General features: G+C 41.3%; 1 protein-coding gene across 9 annotated transcripts in view; it reads right to left on the bottom strand.

Moving 5' to 3' along the window:
- Positions 1-18,156, bottom strand: part of PHLDB2 (pleckstrin homology like domain family B member 2) — a 227,376-nt gene that overhangs the window by 186,445 nt on the left and 22,775 nt on the right. For all 9 annotated transcript variants that reach the window (XM_045185828.2, XM_045185829.2, XM_045185830.2 and 6 more), the window contains exon 2: positions 11,763-11,947. The gene's annotated coding sequence lies outside the window, so the exon portion shown is untranslated. The remainder of the gene's footprint in view (positions 1-11,762; positions 11,948-18,156) is intronic.

Genomic DNA, 18,156 nt, shown 5'->3' with positions numbered 1-18,156 from the left:
CCACAGCCAATTAAGCTACTGCCCAAAACATACATAGCTAAGGCAAAAAGAAGAAGGGTGAGAGCCCTTTTAAGAAAATAAACTTTTGGAATCTGAAAGGTTGTAGATCAGTAATCAGTGAAAATTGAAGCAGAAATGTTATATTATAGAACAGTGGTTCTCAAGGTGTGGTCCCCAGGTAAGCAGTATCAGCATCACCTAGAAACTTGTTACTAATTCCTCAGACCTACTGAACTGGCAACTCTGGGTGTAGGAATCAGCAATGAGTTTTTCCAAGCCCTTCGTGTGTGGCCTAAGGACATTTTGAAAGCTAAAGCGAGTGACTAAGGGACTCTGTGTGAGCAAAAGCAAATTTTAGGTAGAGGAGAATGGATCAGAAGATGGACGATATCTGAAGAGCAAACCGATCTCCACAGATCCCTCAGTTCCACTTTCTGCCCAGGAACGTCTACACAACAACTGTCATGTTTTCTTCCCAGATTCAGAACGGATCTCGGGTTTCTTAGGACCAGGTTGGCCTGCCTTGAGTCCCAGGGAATAAGTAGAGATGTTTTGTAGGAGGCACTCTAAGGCCATCGACCCTGTAATGAGAGTTGAGCACATTTCACAGGAGGGTGTGAGTTGCCTTCCAACTTCACTACAGCTGGTCAAGTGCAGTGTCTGGCAAGGGCCGTTGCAGCCCTTAAACTGGGTTGGATCTATAATAGCACTTGTATTATTTTACTGGAGCTACCACCACAAAGGAACACAAAATGGCTGGCTTAAACAATGGAAATGTATTCTCTCACAGTTCTGGAGGCTGCCAGTATAAAAATCAAGGTGTTGGGAAAGTTCCTTCTTAGAGCTGTGAGGGAAGGATATGTTCCGTCTTCCTTGACTTGTAGGTGGCTATCTTCATGTTCACATGGTGTTTTCTCTGTATGTGTCTCTGTGTACATATCTCCCCATTCCTGAAGGTATAGGTGGCAAACACAAGGCCCACGGGCCGAATCCGGCCCTCCGCCTTGTTTTATCCAGCCCGGCACCTTGCTTTTACCCAGCAGCAGCGCTTGCCCCTAGTTAAGGAGTCGTTACATTTATACAGTCCTAAAATTACATTCGGCCCTTTGAAGGCAACCACGAGGCTGATGTGGCCCCTGTGAAAATGAGTTTGACACCCTTGCTTTAAGGATATCAGTCGTACTGACCTCATTTTAATTTGGTTACATTTGTTAAGATCCTACCTTAAAATAAGGTCACATTCAGAGGTATTATGAGTTATGACTTTAACATATGAGTTTGGAGGATGCATAATTCAACCCATAACAGTATACCTATTAACAAACTTGGAGGTTATGTGACCTCTTTAGGGAGTAGATTGGTTATGCAATAGCATGCAAACCCACAGCTCTCCACAAGATTCTGTTGACTCCTATGTTTACAAAATATATTTTTCTAGGGCTTTTCAAGTGGTATGGATTTGCCAGAAGCAAGTCCATTTACCAGGAAAAGGGAGGGTAATGCTGTAGAAGAACATGTGATATCTATACTGGGATAAAACATGTGTTTCAAATCTAAAACTAGTTGAAGTTTTAGTACCCACAATTTTTGCCCAGTAAAATAGTGCCATATATTTTTTTTGGAGGGGGATCAGATGAATTCAGCTAATGTGATAAGAACTGCTAATTCTTTTCTATTGTCTTTGAAACAATAGTTTTAAACAGGTGGCATTAAACAACAAGTTGAGAACATGATGCACACAAGGATTACAGCAAGGCGGCATCCGTTTGAAGAAAAAACTGTGGCACATAATTGAAGGAAATCACATAAAGATGAATGGAGAATGAAAGAGCTGTTTCTGGTAATCTGGAACCAAAGTGACTTTGGCCTTTTTGTTCTTGTAAGTATTCACATTTGAGAGAGCAATGGTCTGATTTATGGTGCCACACTGAAGGTCCCTTTGTTAGAAAACAAGAGAAAAAAGCATATAATAAATTCTGAACCTAAATTTTAGAGCTGGATATTAACTTCAAATTATGCTGTGCATGTTTTGGATTGTGAAAGAAAGAATGAGAGAGGAAAGAAAGAAGGAAAGAAAGAAGGAAAGAAAGAAAGAAAGAAAGAAAGAAAGAAAGAAAGAAAGAAAGAAAGAAAGAAAGAAAGAAAGAAAGAAAGAAAGAAAGAAAGACAAAGAGGGAGGGAGGAAGAAAGGAAGGAAAGAGAAAGAAAGAAAAGAAAGCATAAATCCTCATTTAGGAACCTTAATGGTTCAATTTTAATAATCCGCCCCTTATTACTGTTGTAGAGTGGGGCTATCGTTTACTAGCAAGAACCACTATCTTCAGAGAGAACCATTTTCTCAGAACTTTCTGTGGCAAATGATAGTGCCTTCCTATCAGAGTCCTTCTGTTTGGCTTCCTGTGTCACTGCATGTATGTGACTGCCTTTTGGCTTACCTTCCTGTCTTTTTTTAATGCTGTTCGGTGGCTTTTCTTCTTTTGGCTCCTAATCTGTGAACACTTCCCAAATTTTTGTACATTGACCATAAGCCCTTTAAGGCTAGAGTCTACCTTCTAATTTCTTAGCAATATACTTGGATGTCTTCAGTCTAAGGATCTTTGGACAGAATGTATTTCTATCATCTCTACCTGAGAAAGATTAGAATGGAGCAAACGTGATAATTACCATTGGCTCTGGGTCCCATTGTTCAATGTCAAGGAACTGCATATTGTTACACTTCCCCTGACTAAGGGAAGGGAAAGTCATAGGCAACATCAAGAGTGAAGTGTGACTACTTTCCACTCTTTCTTATACTGACTTGTGTTCTTGAGTTCCACATCCACATGTATAAGTCAGTACTAATCCCTTCCTTCACATTTTTCAGTTTTCTAAGATAGGGTACAGTTGAGTCAGTGTTTTGGCAGGGGAGATTTGCCCGCAGGACTTTCCAGGATGCAGATGGGACATCCCAAAATGATAAACTTGAAGGGTGAGGCATAATTGTAGGAATGTGTGCTCAGATAGTAAATTAATAGTTGGTGTCTAAAATAGATATCAAAGCCCATAAATCATAAATAGTTTGGAAATATGTTATAAGAGTAGAAAGGGACTTTCCATAGTTTGAAATGTTAACGTATGTACCATACTAAAGAAAGGCTTTGCTAGTCCTACTTAACTGACAGAGATGGAATAAAATTCAGGGTAGTTCATATAATAAATGGGATTCTTGCCCAGACCCACTTAACCTCTAATTATATAGGTCACTCCCCAGCCCACATTTAAACAAGGCCTATTTTCAAGAGTGCCTTCTCAACTAGCAGTTATCAGTGTTTCTCATTCTAGTTATTCAAAAGCATCGGATCAGAAGCTTGCTCTGCGCTCTTGCACTGTGTTGAAGGATCCGCTGCCTTTGGAATTGCCGTGGGGGAGTTTAATATCTCTGAAAAAGAGCTAAACACGTTCCAAAGCTTGCACTAGCAGCTCTGAGACTTACTTCTTCAGGGCTAATTTTATAGCAAAGCAATGAGGCACACTTAAACACCTTATTTGAGAAATGAGTGCCCATTTCCATTAACTTAGTGACAATTTGGGGATCTCATTAATTTAGCAATAAGATATAAATTGGGTTTCTAAACATGCAATTGTAGAAAAATATAAGAATTTGGCTAATTTACTTACTAAAGAACTTATCTCAAGTAATTATTCTCTGGGTCAAATTTCAAGCCAAAATTTCTTTATATCAAGTTTTATAATTATATATTTTTGATCATTCTACTCTACTTTTCTTTTTATCTAACCTTCAAAATAAACTGGAGTCCATGAACATAAATTGGATGACATTAAAAAATATATAATTAGGAGACAGTGTGAGAAATGCTGCCAAAAATCTGGATTAGCTAGCATTTTAAGAGCTGCCAAGCTCCCTTTACAACACCTCTTCTGCAGTCAGAGTGCTTCGGGCTGTATCAAATTCGTCACACGTCTACAGCACATCTTCAGCACCCACACTCTGCGTCTTCCCACTCCTACTTCTCCACTCACCAGTCTTTCTGCACTATCATCTGCATGCTCTTCCATGTGATTTTCTTCTCTGGTTACTCAACTTTTTAATCTATGTGGTGGTGGGGGGGGGCGGTTGGGGAACATCTTGACTGAATAGATTAGAACTGGATTCTTGAGGTTTGTTTTCTAAGGGTGTGGACCCACCATGAATCTGGGAAAATGATAGGCCAAGTTATCTCCCTTTGATCTGTCTGCTCTTCTGCTCTTCTGTTTCATCTATAAATCATGATAATAGTAATAATAGTTGCAGGGAGGGTTAATAGTGTTAGATATGATATACGTTTTAGTTTGTCCCCTGTTTCTGCACCTCATTCCCTGTGGCGTGTCTCTCACATCAGATGCAGGCAACAGCTATCGCATCAAGAGCATGTTCACACTCCCTGGTCGTCGTCTTGGTTTCCAGCCGCACAGAGGGATGTTGAACTGGGGAGTGAACCAAACCCAGCTGTGGGGTTGATAAAAGAGCTGGATCATGAAAATATTTCTTTTGGGGCTAGGTTTGGCAAACTCCTCTGTTTAAATGAAAAACACCATGAAGTTTGGGCCTAGTAAATTGACATTGTTCTTTGGAATAAAAAGAAGTTAACATGACAGAGAATTTGCCAGAGTTAGGATATACACATGACTGAAATGATTTCAGGTCAGCTTTATCTCAGCTGTTTTTTAAAAGACACAAACAGAAGAAAAAAAAAAACCCATGAAAACCACCCCACGCCCTGGCGGCAGTGCCCTTTCCAAGGGCCCTGCATTTCTTCTCACATGGCTAGTCCTGGGGCTTCCTCAAGCAGCACATCTTAAACCAGACGGGCCTTGCCGCTCAGCACTTTCATCCCTAGCATTTTCCTGTCTCATTCCATCAGTTTCCTGGAGATAGGGTTCATAAGGCCCAGGACTTATGACCAAATTTGTTTGTTTCTTTCTGACTTTATTAATTTCCTAAACCACTAAAACATCCCTGAAGTGTCACGAGTCAAAGGGTAACTCTGCAGCCTAAGAGCCCAGTTCTGAGAAATCCCGGCTGTGAAATGCATCCCTGCAGCACGTCATCCAGAGGCCACTCGGCCTCTCAGAGCCTTTCACAGACCTAACCTGAGGGCTTCACGCGGGCTCAGCGAGGAGCACAGTCAACAAGGAAGCAACCTAGGCGTCCATCAATAGATGAATGGATAGAGAAGATGTGATATATAATATCACACGCATGCACACACACACACAATGGAATATTATTGCTCAGCCACAAAAAATAAAGTCCTGCCACTTGAGACAACATGGATGACCTAGAGGCTATTATGCTAAGCAAAATAAGTCAGACAGAGAAAAACAAACACTATGTGATTTCATTTATATACACATGACACTAAGAAAAGGACAAACAAAAGAAAACAGGAAGAAACTGTGGATCCAAAGAACAAACTGATGGTTGTCAGATGATGGAGGAAGAAGGGTATAAAAGGTGAAGGGGATTAAGAAGTACAACTTCCATTTATAAGATTAGTCACAAGAACAAAATGCACAGATAGGAAATGTAGCCAATAATATCCTAATAACATGTATGGTGACTGATGGGCACTAGACTAACTGATCATCACTTTGTAAGGTATATACATGTCTAATCACTATGGTGACACCTTAAATTAACATAATACTGCACGTCGACTATAATTAAAAAAAATAAAAACAACAATGAGAAACCAGGGAAGGCGCTCTCCCAGGCCCAGGCCCTTCTCTACTGAGTCTGTGGTTCCTGCGCACGCAGAGCAGTAAAGCGCTAAATCCTCATCGCGCTGCTGATAAGTGTTCCTAGACTTTGGCTAAACGGGGAGGTCACTTTAGTACTGAATATATGGGGGGACCCCCAAATGGAATTTATTTATAAAAAGTGTGTATTTATTCTTACACATTTAAAGTTCAATCACCTTCAAAGGACTCTGCATTTGATGCAGTGCACCTATCGAGACATTTATTCCACTGCTCAGAACAGGTTTTGAACTTGTTGATTTTGATGCCTTTTAGTGCTTCTGCTCTTTTTTACTTCACCTCTTTTACATTGGCAAAACATTTCCCTTTGAGGACTTTTTTCAAACAGGGAAATAAATGAAAAAAAAGTCACTCGGGGCAAGATCAGGTGAATATGGAGGGTGGGGAACAGGGGTTATGCTGTTTTGGGTAAAAAACTAATGAACACTCAGCATGGTGTGGGCAGGTGTGCTCATAAATCACCCATCATGAAAGGGGCAAATGCGTTGAGTCTTCAAAAAAAATTCACTGAAGCCAGTGTAGCCTCTCACAACACTGCCAGCTGGTACACTGACACAGATGGGTTCCTGGAACACTCACCTAGCAGGGAAAGCCTGTACTACAAGGGCCCCTCTCCCTCCAGAAGATAATTGGGTTTTTTGGTCCCCTCTCATATTATCAACTAAACACAATGTGCAACTTTCTCTCTAATTAGGCCAGATTAGCTCCTTCCTGTTCCCAGCACAGCTTTTTCAAGGAGGAGTGAGAAGAGAGAGTTTAAACAAGTTTCTAAGTCAAGAGATGATGTGGCAGGATTTGTGATGAAACTCTACTGTTTTGGGGATATTAGAATAAAGGTAAAGCTCCAACCAGTGTTGCAATTACAACCTGTGTTGTAATAAGTCTCAATAGTTTACTGAGACCACGCGTAAACTCTTCACTAAGTTCTTGATGGGTAAAGCAGCTGTGTTTATTTATTTTCTCAACAAAGGTTTATTAAGCAGGCATTCTGCCAGGCAAGGGATGTACAAAGACATAAAGATAATAAGCCATTGTCTCAGCGTGTAAGAGAAATTCAAGTCAATTGATCATAATAATCCAGTGGGCATGGATGATACGCGAAGTTCTGGAAGATCACAAACGTGTAGAAACTGAATTCGTCTGTCCCCCAGGGACCCCAAGTACGTGTTGGGATCTGTGTTCACATTGCCCGTGGTCATCCTGCATCCATTTGGGTCAGGCAGTGACTTTCATCTCTTAAAATGCATTGAAGGCATCTGGGAAACTTAATAGAAATCGGATTCCTGAGTCCCCACTGCAAGAATTTTTGATGCTGTTGGTTTGGAGCAGAGCCTGTGAAACCCTTGTTAACTTTTATTAACAAGTTTTTCAGGTGATTCTCCTAAAAGTGATTCTCAGACAGATCATTGAATTTCCTGCTTGTCTCCTTCAGCAAAGACTCCTCCCAGACCTTTACCAATTCAACCCTAGAAGCAAAACCATAGCTACCTATCTACTTACTGGGCTTTGTTTCTATGCTTATACCCAGGGAAAGTAGGCTGGGAATCAGAGTGTTTGATTGGCACGTGAGTGGCAGTGGATAGAGGAGGGGTTCTTGGCATCTCTCTGTGGAGAGAGCCCAAACTGCGTTCCTGTTACCACAGCCCTCCTGAGGTGTGCAGACCGGGGGGCCTCTGAAGAAAGTGTCAGGGAGGCACTCTGTTGAGGTGTTTTCTTTATGAAATGTTGTCTTTCACTGAGGCTTGGGGTAGCCAAGGCAAATAGATAAGCTCTGGGGGATGTTCTTTTGTAGTTACTTTTACCCGTGAATTTGAACTAACAAAAATGCTAAGGCAAAATAAGAAGAGAGTTTACAGTTGGCTGGGTCCCTGACACACACTGCTTTATGAGAAGCGTGTCATTCCCAGGGTCTACCTAGAACAGGATGGATCCAGGCATTTCTGAGTCCAGAGATCGGATGGTGGACAGAGCTTTTAAAAGCTGTCTTCAGCTTTGGGGTGAATCTACTGTCACAGAAACCTGTTGCCTTACTCATTTATACACTACACCCTCTCACAGGTTTACCTTTCTTCCTCTTTTCTTCCTTGTTCTTATTCCTTCCTTGTTCCCTGTGGTCGATAATTTTAAATATTTCTCTTACTAGAAAAAGTATAAAAATAATTTATTAAAAAACCCAGAAATATAAAATTAAATTCTTGTGAACATGCAATTTGTAAAATTTTTCCAGTATCATTTTAGAAAATATTTTTCTCTGAATGGGGTATCCTTTCAATAACAATAACAATAGGATAATAGATTTTGAGCCATTTTAACTACATTCCTTATTCTTGGTAATGTGAATGTATACAAGTTCATAGTTCAAGCAAGAGAGAAGTAGTACATTCTCCTAATGATGGTAGCCTTCTATTTTAGTGGAAGTCTGGGCGGGGATATTCTACACTAAATTCAAAGGGTCTTTTGTCAAAATACAGAAACTAATAACAAACTAATGGGAAACAATTGGCTTTAATTTAAAAGATGAGGATTTTTACCACTGCCCCCTGTGCTCGCCTTCCAACAGGAGCTTAGAGCTCACACCGGCAAGTTCCCGGGTTGAGAAGTCAGATTCGTACTTTTGGTTTCTATGCCATTTTTTGTGATCTAATATTGGCACATTACTTCACATCTCTGAATAAGTTTTTCCATTTGTGAAATGGGTACAGTGATATGCGCCCTCTCAAAGTATTCCTGTAATAACTAAGTTAGAGCGTTTATGTACCGTCAAGAATTTTCTCAAATGTGTTTCTGTGCTCTTATAATCTGACACGTGAGTGTGTGCTTGTGTGTGTGTGTGTGTGTGTGTGTGTGTGCGCCAGAGCCAAGAGGGTTGTTGTTCTGGAATAAAAAAATAGCATGACGGTCATGCATCCTCAGAGGATACCACTTAACATTTGCAATAAAAATAGTAACAAAGTAATTAAATGTTAACTAAATTCACAACGTCTTTTGTGCATTGGTAATTTCTAAGGACAAGGGTATATACACACATATAGAGTGGGGCAAAGTAGGGTTACAGTTGTGAATACATGGAACACAGAGTTCATTCTTGTATTATTAATTATTGTATCATTTCCTATACGAACAACTATAAAGCTACTTTTGCCCCACCCTGTATATGCACACACCAGGAAAAGAGGAGAAAAAGTAATGAGCAAACAAAGATCTAATACTTGCTAAGGGACGATAAATGTTTCCCCAGACACAGTTGCTATATCCCGGGGACCCTGGTGTCTGGAAAAATACACTGATGATGTAATGAGAACGTGTCCCAGAGGAAGCACCTTCTGCTGAGGAAAACACAGGCCTCTGGATGCCGCCAACGATTTTCAGCTGTGTGGCTCTGGCCTGTCTTTCTCATTACCTCAGTTTTCCATTTATGAATTGCTGATTCTGGTCCTTTCTCTAAAATACTATGTAAGAATACTAGAAAGTACATTTTGGCTATTACGTAAGAAGCTAAAATATACAGTTACTAAAATTCAACAATAGATTCTGTGGGCTAAATGACTTTTGTCTTCTAAACTGCCAAGATACTTGTGGCATTCACTCATCAAATATACCCAACACAGCAGGGTTGTTAATCTGTAACTGAACCATATGTGTTTCATCAATTTGCATCCATCTGCCCAAATACTTACTGAGCAGAGAAGCTAAAGATCATACAGTTTAAGGATGGAACAAAACACAGGGAGTTGACAGAAAAAAACCCCTGGAGATGAGGAAACCCATTTCTGCAACATCCCTCTCCCCTGAGGATGATTAAGTACGCCGCCAGCACCTTGGTCCTATGCTCCATTTTTTTAGAATATATCGATGAGACTCCGACAAAAGCTTGATCTAGAGCCACAAAATGTTTAGATTGGAGAAAGACAGATGATGAACACTTGCTTGGCAGAGGCTTGTGAAATAAAAGGGCCTGTCTTTCTAATCACCGGGATGTCAGAATGTGGGGAGAGGATGGTGCCTGCGCACTGCTGAGCAAGGGGTCAGACCTAAGTGAGCGTGTTTATTTGGGCATTGGACTCCCGAATAATCATTAGGCCCTAATAATCTGGACTGGCTTCCCCACTGTCCTTTCAGCCTGGGCACCTGGTTCCCGGTAAAGAAACTTGGAGGGGTCAGAGTTTTCTCTCATAGTCCAAGCTTCATCCAAACACAGCGTTTCATGTTTCACACACACAACTGAGGTCACTTGTGTATGTACTACACACAGCTCAAGCCCACAGGATAACTGATGAGTGCTTCTCTTAGGTCATAAATAAAAGTCCTGTTAAATGTAGATATTCACTAACAATTTCCATCTGGCAACCCTCACAGTCACGTGTCTGACCACGGGTCAGAGGTGAAAGGGAGGCAGAAGTTCACTCAAGGTATTATTTTCATTGGCTCATTTTAAAGATTCAAGAAACTGCTTATCTGTGGCCAGAGGGCTCCTTGGGCATTTATGAATCTCTTCCTCAGGCAAAAATGAGAGTGGGAGTTGGTTCCACGGTATGTTAAAGCATTCCAGACGTGCATCTAAGTATTGGCTCAGAAGACCTCTGCACATAGGCCCAGCTAGACAACGCCAAATAAGCTGCAGAGGCAGAGCAAACTCTAGGATGGTCTGGGGAGATGAGAGTGCGCAGAAGACATTTAAATCCCTGGCAGCTGGATGGACTTTTATTCAGCATGGGTCTGTTATTAACACTGCCATGGTGGCGATTCATGTATGTGTGGCCAAAGCAGAGGGTGTGGGTGAGGGACTGACTGGCTAGCTGGTGGGCGGACATACTGCTCTCTAGAGCTCCCCCACCAGTCCCTGCATTCTTGTGGCTGACCACTTCCATTGTTTTCATTCGTGGGTTGGGGCTTGGTGTATGAGAGAAAAGGGTTCTCTTTAGGTCGTATTTATAGCTCCATAGCTCTCACCAACTGTCCTCTTACATTCCCTTCCTCTACAAATGCACCACAACCTTAGTCTGCTGTTTACAGAACATAACCTTAACACAATGTGAAAAACATTTGTTACAAACTATATAAGTAGGTAACTCAGCCATGAATCCCAGTTAAATCAATAGGATTTTCTATTAAATTCTCTTAGTTTTTCTCAACATATGTCACTACTTCCTAATATTGCTCCATGCAGAAATTCTGTTTTATTCCTGCAATCCAGTTTCTAGTCAAAATCAACTGAATCTAAATGAGATCATTTGCCTGAACATTACTCAGATTATTAATGCAATTTATTTCCCTAATAGGGGAAAGTACAGCCATTTTCTGTTCTCTACTCTTGCCTATTCCTAATTTTCCTTTGGGCACACCCAATCAAGATTGATCACCTGTCTTTTTGATTCTTCTCTAGTTTATTTTCTAAGCCTTACCTGTAGGACATCCCACTAGCTCCTCCCAAATTCCACCTGCCTCCCTTTTTTTTTTATACAACGAATACATACACTGCTCAATCAGAGCTTTGAAAATCAAGCCTAAATCATTACAATAATTAACCTCTCTACAGACAAATTTAATAGCGATATTTTAAATGGTATTTTGGAGAATAGCAACTACAGCAAAATGTAGTTGCTAGTAAAATCAGTGGGCTTCTGCCAATAGCTGAGGATATAACTGTTGAGAATGGAATCAATGATAATCATAACTGTTACCATTTGTTGAGCTTTCACTAAGTGCCCAGCACAGTTCTGAGAACTTTGTATGAAATACCTGATTTAATCTCACAGCAACTAAATACGGTGTCATGATTATTATCCTCATTTTCAGAAAAGGAAATATGTGTTTTTTAATGCTTTCTCAGGCTAGAAAGTGGAATAGAGATTTAAACAGTGAATTGTAGAAATGAAAAAAAAAACATATGATAAAAACCTGTGCTCCTAGGGAAAGAGTTTTCTTTCCAATTCTGCTTTATGAAACCAGAAATATTTGATTACCTAGTTTGGCAGCAACGGTCTTCAAGGTCTTCTCTGTGGAATGGGGAGGAATGACAGATGGCCCTTCACTGGCACGCGGACTCCTAACCCAGAGCGCCCAGGCCTGTGAGGAGTTGTGCTTCACTCAGTGCTGAATGCAACTTCCCTCTGCGTGTCTGCACCCAAATCCTTCACTGCATCAAGCCCTGGGGGAGAGAATACCTTTATAAACCTGGAAAAAGTCTCTTGACTTTTGTACACATTTCATGTTTCAAATCAGAGGTGACCACACTGCCATCTCCCTGATCAGAGTAACCAGACAGGAAACTTGGAGGCCAGATGCCATAGGGAGGTGACCTTCTTAGTTGAGAAATCCATGTGAAGGGACTCCTTTGCTTTAAAACTCCAAGGATATTTGTGCCCCTGTAACTCCTAGTACCCAGTAAGGGCCCAGTAAGGGTTTATCACGTAAGTGAATGCCTCACCCTAATGTATGCCAACTTGGGGAAATTCTGCATTTGTCCAGGCTGGAATATTCCACATTTGGTAAGGACTTTTAGAGCAGGTGATAAGTTGAGGTGTTCAGAAGGTCTGTGAACCCTCTGAAATTATGTGCAAAACTTTATATCTACGTGTGGGAAATTTGGGAAGGGTCATTAGCATCCATCAAATTGTTAAGAAGGTTGTCAAACCAAATTATTTAAGAATCACTGCCTTGTGGTTTACAAAGCGGTACACTTCCTTATTTTGTTGGATCTATACAACAATACTATGTAAAAGACATTATAATATCCCTAATGTACAAAAGAAGAAAATATGAAATTGAGAAAGATTACATAGGTACTAAATTTAAAAAAGCTGGTGGTCAAAATTACTACTAAATTATAGAATAACCACACCTAAGAATCACCTAAAGACTAGCAGAACTCTTATAACCAAAGATGTAAAGAAGTCACATGGAGACTGGTAGGAGGGGTGGAGACACAAAATGGGTTGACCCACACCCATGTATGGTAGTTAAGAATTGAGAGGGATACTTTGGCTGTAGATGTTCCCCCTGAGCAACCATCCCCCGTACTGGGCTCCCCAGCCCAGCCCCCACTGCCATGAGGAGAAGTCTTCATAACATCTGGCTGTGAAAATCAGCAGGGATTTTGTGCAGGTGAGATGAAAGGATGCTGGAATCCTAGACTTTCCTCTTAAAGGGCCTGAGCACAGACTTACTTGCTGAGAGACACATTCACTCTGACCTCCAGTGCAGGGCCAGCAGGTCAAAAGGTGCCAGGGACATACAGAAAGGCAGCAAATCATCTGGCTTTAGGGCAAGAGCTGGAGGGGCAGCTCCCTCTGCCATTTTATTGAGCCCTCCCCCCAGCAGATATAATAAGTATAGGCTGGTACCACACTGAGTCTCCATTAACCTGGCTAATACCAATCAGACAAGGAAAAGGAACACAAAGTATCTAAATTGGAAAGGAAGAAGTAAAACTGTCATGATTTGCAGATGACATGATACAATATAGAGAGAATCTTAGTCCACCAGAGACTTTTGGTCAATTTGGAGGCATAGGTAAACACGGCTCACCTCCTCACACAACCACAGCAAAAAATACAACTAAACTACAAAACAACCATCATCCTGGATAGTCAGAAAACTGAGCTGTGTGGAAGTCCAACAACCAAGGAATTAACGAAGTCATATTCGTTCAGACAGGAGGGAAGGAAATGCAGAGATGCAGAATGGGTGCTCCAACAACTACATGCACTGGATAAAAATCAGGAGGGGCCAAGGATTGCAGCCCCATACCAGACCACACAGTCCAGGGCTCCATTGCCAGGAAGATAAGTCCTCATAACTTCTGGATGTAAAAACCAGTGGGGGTTGGGGTGGCAGAAGACACTGCAGGATTCTCAGGTATCTCCTCTTAAAGGGTGGGCAATGGATTTAGGACTTAAACAGAGTCACTCCCTCTGAGCTCCAGCATAGGGGCAGCAGCTTGAGGGACACCAGTAACATGTGGGGAGAAACTGAATTGTCTAACAACAGGGTGAATGCTGGGAGACAGCTTCCTCCTGGACAAAACCCCAGAGGCCAGGCACTGGCCATTGTCTCTTTTCCGAGCCCTCCCTGACACAGAGCCACAGAATGGTGACACCATATCTGAGACTGCATCAACCTGGTTCACACAGGTTGTCCCGCCTAGGTGATTACCTAAGGTTCCACCCCATCCAACTTACAGGTGCGCTTTTCTACATTGGGCCACACTACTAAGCTGGGGGATGGGGGGCAAAGCACCTCTACTTAATACATAGAAACAAACACAAGGAGGCTGCCAAAATGAGGAGACAAAGAAATATGGCCCAAACAAAACAACAGTACAAAACTCAAGAAGAAGAACTAAACAAAATGGAGATAAGCAATCTATCAGATGCAGAGTTCAAAACAATGCTTATTAGGATGCTTAAGGAAATAATTGGGTACTTCAACAGCATAAAAAAGACCCAGGCAGAAAAAAAAGTTTACATTAAATGAAATAAAAAAAATTCACAGGGAATCAACAGTGGAGTGGATGAAACAGAAATCAAATCAATGATTTGGAACTCAAGGAAGAAAAAAATTCAATCAGAATAGCAAGAAGGAAAAAAGAATCTAAAAAAGTAAGGATGGGTAAGGAGCTTCTGGGACAACTTCAAACATACCAACAGTTGTATCATAGGGGTGCTGGAAGAAGAAGAGAAAGAGCAAGAAATAAAAAAATTTATTTGAAAAAATAAGGAAAGAAAATTTCCCTAATTTGGTGAAGGAAACAGACATACCAGTCCAGGAAGCACAGGGAGTCCCAACAAAATGGATCCAAAGAGGACCATTATAGTTAAAATGCCAAAGGTTAAAGATAAAGAGAGAATCTTAAAAGCAGCAAGCGAAAAGCAGAGAATTTCCAACAAAGGAGTTCCCATAAGACTGTCAGCTGGTTTTTCAAAAGAAACTTCGCAGGCTGGAAGGGACTGGCAAGAAATATTCAAAGTGATAAAAGCAAGGACCTACAACCTATATTACTCTGTGCAGCAAAGCTATCGTTTAGAATCAAAGGGCACATAAAGTGCTTCCCAGAGAAGGTAAAGCTAAAGGACTTCATCATCACCAACATTTCTTATATGAAATGTTAAAGGGACTTATTTAAGAAAAAGAAGATCAAAACTATGAACATTAAAATGACAATAAATTCACAACTATCAACAATTGAATACAAAAAACAAACTAAGCAAACAAGTAGAACAGAAGCAGAATCATAGATAGGGAGATCATTTGGATGGTTACCAGTTAGGAAGGGGAAGGAAAAGATTGGGGGGAAAGGTACAGGGAATGAGAAGTACAAATTTGTATGTACAGAATAGTCATGGAGATGTTAAGAACAGTATAGGAAGTGGAGAACTCATATGCATAACCCATGGACATGAATTAAGGGGGGGATGTGGGATGGAATGGGGGGTACCGGTGGAGGGGGGCAAAGGGGAAAAATTGGGACATCTGTAATAGCATAATCAATTAAATGTATTTTAAAAAAGAGTCCACCAAAAAACTATTAGAATTCAGTAAAATATCAGGGTACAAAATTAATAATTAGAAATTGGTTGCATTTTATGTACCAATAATGAACTATCAGGAAGAGAAATTAAGAAAACAATCCCATTTACAATTGCATTAAAAAAACCCTAAATTTAACTAAGGAGGAAAAAGACCTGTACTAGGTAAATTATAAGACATTGAAGAAAGAGATTGAAGATACTAATGAATGGCAGCCTATACTGTGTTCATAGAGAGGAAGAATTAGCAGTGTTAAAATATCCATGCTACTCAAAGCAGTCTATACATTCCATGGTATCCCTATCAAAATACCAATACCAATGGCATTTTTCACAGAACTGGAAGAAATAATACAAAAACTTATGTGAAACCACAAAAAGACCCTGAATAGTCAAAGTTACCTAATATTAAACTATACTACAAGGCTATATTAAACAACACAGTAGGGTACTGGCATAAAAACAGACACAGAACAGAATAGCGAAATCAGAAATAAACACATGCTTATGTGTTTCATTAATCTCTGACAAAGGAAGCAAGAACATACAATATGGTACAGTCCAGTCTGTAAGTAGTGTTGGGGAAACCAGACAGATATATGCAAAAAAAATAACGACCAATTTCTTGTATCGTACATAAGAATAAACTCAAAATGTATTAAAGACTTAGGGGTAAAGCCTGGAAACATAAAACTCCTAGAAGAAAACACAGGTAGTAAATGCTCTGACACTGCTCTCAGTAATATATTTTTGGATATGTCTCCTCCAGCAAGCAAAACAAAATAAAAAATAAACAAATGGATCTACAATAAACTAAAACGTGTTTGCACGACAAAGGAAAACCTCAGCAAAATGAAAAGACACCTTCTGAAAGGGAGAAGATATTTGACAATGATACATCTGATAGTGGGTTAATATCCAAAATGTATAAGAAACTCAAACAGGAGTTCTGGCCAAGATGGAGGTGTAGGTAGAAACCCCTCGCTTCCCTGCACAACCAAACGTAGGGTAACAACCAATCTAAAATCAATAAACAACCAGAAGTGCCAGAAAATCAAACTGCATGGAAGTCTGACAACCACGGAATTAAAGAAACAGTGAAACAGAACAACCAGATGGGTAAGGTGGCGGATAGAGAGAAAATGCGGTGAGATGGCGGACTGTGCGGGCGGGCTGGTTAAGGGGAAACTCAGACTCAGAGCTGACTGTGGACTTTGGCAGTTGCTGCAGTGGGAGAGACTCCCAGTCTCACACGAGAGTTCGTTGGAAAGTGGGCTACAGACCAGCAGGTGAGCTGCACTGCTCCTTCTCTGATGCCTCCCCCACAGCAGCGCGGCAGCACAGCAAGGAGGGTTGCCCTGCCCGGGTGAATACCTAAGACCCCGCCCCCTTACAGCTTAACAGGTGCACTGAGAGAAAGAAATAGGGTCCAAATGAAAGAACAGAGCAAAACTTCAGAAAGAGAGCTAAGCGAGGAGGATATAGCCAATCTATCTGATGGAGAATTTAAAGCCCTGGCCATCAAAATGCTCACAGAACTGACTGAGCTGGGTCGAAAAATGAAAGAACAAATGAAAGATACACAAAGTTAAATAAAGGAAAATATTCAGGGAACCAACAGTGACAGGAAGGAAACCAGGAGTCAAATCTCCCGTGCTTAGCTCTAACCTGCTTTTTGTATTGTGGAAGAAGGGAGTGGCGTGGGGCAGGGCAGGGGTCGGGAAAGTATAAAAGCCAAGAACAGCCACCGGGTTGTGGTTCCTGGAGTCATTACTTCCCATTATCTTCCTCCACTGGTGTTTGGGTTTATCCATTTTTTGTTACTACGCCTGAGTGCCAACATCACTCCTTTCTTCCACCTCATCAGGAAATCCATTAGTCACACTACAGTGTGTAGAACACAGGTGCTGCGGGAATGAGCCAAGAGTAATGGGTGCTTCACCTCTGCGGGTTTTCTCCACCTTCCTTCTGTGAGAATGACAGATTGGTGAAGTCGAACACTCCTTGGAAGTGGTTGCCTGGGGCAGTTTTCCCCCCTCTATTGATAAAAGACAAACCAGGGCTCTGAAGTGTTCCTCACAGGGCACCGGGGAGAGTTGACCAGATGACCTGTGTAGGTCTTCCAACTGTCAGACGCGGTGACTCTGCAGTTGCTCTTCACGATTGTATCATGGGGGGATTAGCACTCCTCACTCAGCAAGAACAAATTAAGGCTTGGAAGACAGAGTCTGACTCACGAAAAAGAAGGGAGGTTAGAGTGCAAGCCTGAGTAAGTGGGCCTTGTTTCCTGTGCTTTTGGCGGCAGAGCTACTCTGTCACACAACTCCAAGAGGCACCCCGTCTATTGCACTCCCTGTTAAAGACCACAGGGGCACAGTTTTCACATAACTGGTCAGGAACAGGGCCCCTGAAATTGAGCACTGCTGCTGCCTTCCTTTCCTCACGCAAAACTTCGTGTCATCTGGAGGTTGAAATCTGAAGGTCCGGGGAGTACTTTCATCAGAGCTGCCTTGTGAAATCTGGCAAAACTCCATATCAACAGGCACGTGTTCGGACGAAAATGTGATTGATAAAGAAGGGAGGCTCGAGTGGGGGTAGGGTGTTGAGTACTTTATAACCCAGACAGCAAACCAAGTTGAACTCGCAAGACAGAAAAATATACAAAAGACTATGCTATTTTATCCATCAAGCTATGTGTGTGCGTATATTGAGTGCTTTCAGGAGTTAATGGGTTTCTTTATTCATGTGAACGCTTTACCATCTAATAACTGCCATTCCCTGTCTGCTGCCAAGGGCCGAGTGTTCCCCAAGCATTACTTCATTGGATCCT

The sequence above is a fragment of the Desmodus rotundus genome, chromosome 2 (assembly GCF_022682495.2).
Source record: "Desmodus rotundus isolate HL8 chromosome 2, HLdesRot8A.1, whole genome shotgun sequence".
Lineage (NCBI taxonomy): Eukaryota > Metazoa > Chordata > Mammalia > Chiroptera > Phyllostomidae > Desmodus > Desmodus rotundus.
Note: the sequence above shows the minus strand (reverse complement) of the source record. Positions and strands in the feature narration are given on the sequence as shown.